Genomic DNA, 5504 nt, shown 5'->3' with positions numbered 1-5504 from the left:
GCACACTCCATCTCATCCCATCTCATCCATGCTCACACACAATTACTCATCCATGCCCACACACACACACAATTAAACATCCATGCTCACATACACAAGTACACACCCATGCTCACACATACAAGTACACATCCATGCTCACATACACAAGTACACACCCATGCTCACACATACAAGTACACATCCATGCTCACACACACATACATACATATATAGAAACACGTATAAATATGTCCCACCTCCCGCCCCCGCTTACCTCTCGCCACTCCTGCAGCTTTCTCTCTGGGTGCACACGCACCGTGTGCAAGCAACCTCGTTTTCACTGCGGGGTCATGTGACGTTTCCCCATGAGATGTGCAGTCCAGAATGAAAGTACCCTTTCTAAACTATTTGGAACTGACACAGGGAGACAGGAAGAAGGGGTCGCACCCGGCGCCCTAGATGCACAGGCCCTGTCACAGCTGTGACCGCTGAGAACCCTGCAGTTACGGGTGTATACTTATCTGGATGTTTGCATTACTTGACGTATGCGCACAACCTAAAATATGAAAAGTAAGTACACACATTTCAAGGCTGCAAACAATATAGTATATAATAAACTGCAAAGCTGAGTGCTTCTTGGCATCTGTTGAAAAGCTCTGCAGAAAATCTGTAAAATACTAAAAAAACAATAATAAATACAGTTTATTTAATCAGCTAACAATTTTGTTCAACAAAGAAGATCACTTTTACATGCACAAACATGGCATTTTCATAACATATTTTTAAATATTTGACTTGTTTTAACAACCATTTGTTTGCTATCTTGTTCTTAATCATCATCCATTGGAATATTCTTTTAAACACATTTTAACACTTTATGTTCCTTGATTGGTCTGCCAGTAATGGAAACATATGTGATGCTTTGTTGCACTGAAAGTTTTAAGGTTAGTTAGGAAACTAATTAAATTCCATCTTCAATGCTACTTTTAAAAAAGAATTGGTCTACTTTACAAGGCTCCTTATGAAATAACCTGATCCCTATAATAAAAAAATATTTTACTTCATCCAAAAATAGTAAAACCCCAAATCATTAAATCATTAGCTCCCAAAACAAATGCAATAATATATAAAAAACATATAAAAAAGGTCTGGTGTTAAAAACACTAGTTAGATTATACAATAAGTATTCGGAACAATTGAATGAACAATGTAAAAGAATGTGGATTTTTTGGTCAACCGTTAAACTGGACAATATTCTTCATGAATTAAATTTCCCATCCAAATGCCAAACTTTAATAAATAGTCAATCACACAGAAAAAAAACAGAAGGTACAATATAAACAAGAAAAAAATGATACACTCCTTATCTGAACTTTCTCATTTGATTCCTCCAATCCAACATACAAATACAAGAGAGAAGAAAACACCTTCAGATGTATTTTATACCAAAACAAACAATTTTTGGACTGGACATCTCCCAAGAGACACAGATTTATGTGTGGAGGAAAGGAGAAGAATACATCACATAACTTTGCAATAAAAGTTAAAAAGGTACCCCTTTATTAATATAAACTCAGTAATATACACAAAGTGCAGCTCTAATGCAAATAAAATATGGAAGCAGCTTACTGGCCATGTGCCCTCTGTGATGAAATCAATCTGGTTATTTCTCATCGAACAAAATATGAAATTGTGTAAAAAAAAAAAAAAGGGCTCTGGAAATAATTGTATGGATTTTGGCTTATAGACTGATAGTAGGGATCAAAATGTTATATAGATTCATCAAAATGTTGTAAACAAACTGCAGACAGCTATGATGCATTGCTCAAAGGAATTGTATGCGTCAAAACAACCAACTGTCAATCAGGCAAAGAAAAAAAATCCTTGTGATTCTAGTGATCCTTAGTTAAATATTTTTTGGTGCACATAATAGGTAGGCAAAAGTAGCTGCTTATGGTGGAAACCTGCTAGGTAACACCACCACAAAGTTATTTTTCCTATGACCAATCATACAGGCGGTGAATGGGAGCTGTCTGGGAGCAGAGTTCTAGAATAAACTAATCAGTCCTGCTAGGTTAGCATAAATGTGTCCAAAATGGGAGCTTTTTATTCTTTATTTCCATGTTCTGAATAAAAAGCCAGCAACACTCCATGGACATACACAGACTTTTTCTCCTGAGGAAGCCAATTGGCGAAACGCGTAGAGAATAAGTTTATTCAAACATTTTAATCTTTTTTAAATCTTTGTACCGGACCAGCAGTGGACTCTGTGAGGACCAATAGACATTTTGGAACTGTTCTACAGGGTTATTGCCTTTGCGCTTAACCCAAATTGTAAGTGCATTTCTTTATTGTGTCTCCTATTGCAGAGGTACTTTTACCGTTGCGCTCTGTTTCACCATTTTAGATTCCTGTGAAGAATAAAAGAACCTTTTAAAGAATCACTAGATGGGCCTGATATTTCTATTCAAAGTGTGAGTGTAACTTACACATTTTACACGTATAGTCACACATCTGACAATATCACACTATTTTGATTTTTCCTTTTTTCCTTTATATCGTTGCGCTCCCATTTTGGACACATTTACACCATTGCACTCTGAGGAAGAGTGAAATTCGGGAAGCAGCAGACTGTGGGAAGTACTATTATTATATTTTGCACTTTTTTATACGAGTCGGTGGGGATCACACCTTTTCTACCCTGCTAGGTTAGCACTCTGTGTATATTATTGTATTGATGTTAAAGATGAATATTACTTGTTAGTTCTACATTGGCAGTTCTCTTTTTTCTATGTAATGTGAAAAAAAGTATTTTTCTGACTTCTTTCAGATTTGATGTCATGTATAAAACGTTCAATACAACAACAACGAAAAATTGCAGTTGGTTTATGTTAATACAGCCATGGTATATTCTGAACTGGTTTACCTTTACATTATGGCTGTTTTATAGCTGTAGTTTGTTCTCTAATTGAATTCAATGTTTTCTAAAGTTCTTCGAGTATTGATCTTTATTTACTCTTCAGCTATATAAATTCTACTATAAAAAGATTGCAGTGAGCCACAAATTGTTGGATCACATTTTTTTTTTATTCTGTGCCCCTGGGAGTTAGCGTAGCTAAATGGACAGGGAGGATGTATGTGTGTGGATGAGTGCGTGCTTTTGATAAGGGTATTTTTGATTGAGGGATGTTAATGTGAGGAGCAGGAGTCCCTAGGGGATATAGGGTGCCCTCTGGGTGGCCCCCGGTCAGTGTCACTTTTGACAGAACGGCTGACAGACTTACCTACTTCTCACCCTCCCTCCCTAATTTTATGTTCTAACCTTTTCTTTTGTCACAGCAGGCGGGTAGTATGTCCTTGCTGGTCTAGTTTTGGTAATTTATGGAGTTCTGGATGCTGGTGAAAGAAGGCTCAATCCTCCCCTGACCTCTGGTGTTTTTATTGGACGTGCTTATGGTCGGCTGGTGGTTAATATTGGTTTTGGGACAGCGAAAGTTAGCTGTGGTGTTTTTTTGGACGTGAGGGGAGGTGAGTACCTGTGGTTTGGATTATATGGTGGTGAGCAGCCGGCAAGTACGGGGTTATTTTCAGTTGCTGTGTTGGATTTGTTTGATGTTTATCATGTTGTTGATATGTATATTTGTATATTGGTATTTATACTTTTGTTGATTGGTTGTTTATTGTGTGTTTAAGTTAATTTATGCTTGTGTTTTAAGGCCAACACAGTGTTGTTCTTGATGTTTTGTTAATACAAATGTGCTGTGGCCTGTTTTATCCAATTCAGTCTCTGTGTCCTTATTTGGTGGGTCTAGGTGGTGGTTGGGTGTTAGAGCACGGTAAACTACCTACATACATGTTTTACACATTCAGTTACATTGGTAAGGCTAGTTTTGTACAAGTTAACACCTCTGTACAATCTACTAGACCACATGGTTTCAACTACTAGGTCCTTCCTTCTACAGTATGAATTAATGTTGAAGCAATTTGTTCAAAGCAAAGGAGTACGTAGGCAAAGCAAATCTATTTTACTTTGAGATAAGCCTACTCCGTACATTCTACAATTCTTTTTTTATAAAGCAGAAAGTCAATTGTTTTCGATGATGTTAGGTCCTCTAAATATACAGTACCGTGAAAAATTATTTGTCCCTTGTCTGATATATACCGTATTTGCTCGATTATAAGACAAGGTTTTTCTGAAAAATATCGGGGTTGTCTTATAATCAGACCTCAAATAGGTCTGACTATGAGACTAAGATCCAGATCCCTCGCAGCGCTGCAGGGCACCTGGATCCTCCTGTTTATGCCCCCCATTTAACCCCCCCAAACTTACCGGTGCTTCTGACTCCCCGGTTATGTAGCCAGGGCAGCGTGTAGACGTCTACAACTTCCGCTGCAGCCGGAAGGAGGTGCGGTTAGCAGCGGGGGTTGTCTGCATCCATTCCCCGGTGCAGGGAATTCTCTCTGACAGTCGGAGGGTGTATACGCGATGGACGCAGACATCCCCCGCTGCTAACCGCACCTCCTTCCGACAGCAGCGGAAGTTGTCTACGCGAATTGCGTAGAGGGCTATACGCTGCCCGGACAACACACCGGGTCCGGGGAGTCAGAAGCAGCGAGAAGTTGGGGGGGGCGGGGGAGTGTTAAATGGGGGGCATAAGGCATTTCTGTAGGCAGAGTGCTCTATGAAATGCCTTTTAACCCCCTTAATGCCACGCTGCCTCCAGAAATGCCTTTTAACCCTCTATATGCCACTCTGCCTCCTGAAATGCCTTATATCTCCCTATATGCCACTCTGCCCCATAATATGCCTTTTAACCCCCTAAATGCCAGAGTGGCATATAGGGGTATAAGGCATTTCTGGAGGCAGAGTGGCACATAGGGGATCAAAAGGCATATCATGGGGCACAGTGGCATTTAGAGGGTTAAAAGGCATATCATGGGGCACAGTGGCATTTAGAGGGTTAAAAGGCATATCATGGGGCACAGTGGCATATAAGGGGTATAAGGCATTTCTGGGGCAGATGTGCATAACTGGGTGGGCAGTTTGGAAAATAAAAGGAAATAAAAACAAAACATTTTTCTCAATCATAGCTTTTATTACAAAAAAAATAGTTTGCATAGTTTACATGAATTAACATTTGTGCTCGCTTCAGCAGCACATATACTAAAATTGGAACGATACAGAGAAGATTAGCATGAATTAACATTTACTGGTAAAACTTTTTTCCTATAGGGTCATCTTATATACAGGTTTTTTCTTTTTTTCCTAAATTAATATTCAGATTTGGGGGGGTCGTCTTATAATCGAGCAAATAAGGTATATATCTTTCACATCGGGGTGGGATTGATAATAACGGGAGGACTACGTTTTTACTTTCATGTACTGTGTTGCAGGCATATTAGAAACATAGAAAGTGACGGCAGATAAGAACCAGTAGGCCCATCCAGTCTGCCCAACCTCCGAGTACTTTCCTTTAGTACTTGCCCTTATCCTATATCTAGCTTGGCCTTATGCCTATCCC

General features: G+C 39.2%; 1 pseudogene; it reads left to right on the top strand.

The window, feature by feature from the left end:
- Nucleotides 1–5122: 5122 nt before the first annotated feature.
- On the top strand, nucleotides 5123–5180 carry LOC149302861 (U6 spliceosomal RNA; annotated as a pseudogene).
- The last annotated feature ends 324 nt before the right edge of the window (nucleotides 5181–5504 follow it).

The sequence above is a fragment of the Sceloporus occidentalis genome, unplaced genomic scaffold, assembly GCF_023333645.1.
Source record: "Sceloporus occidentalis isolate IW3139 unplaced genomic scaffold, rSceOcc1.0.p SCAF_17, whole genome shotgun sequence".
In the NCBI taxonomy this organism is placed as follows: Eukaryota; Metazoa; Chordata; class Lepidosauria; order Squamata; family Phrynosomatidae; genus Sceloporus; species Sceloporus occidentalis.
The sequence above is the reverse complement of the archived record's forward strand: the minus strand, read 5'-3'. Positions and strand labels throughout refer to the sequence as shown.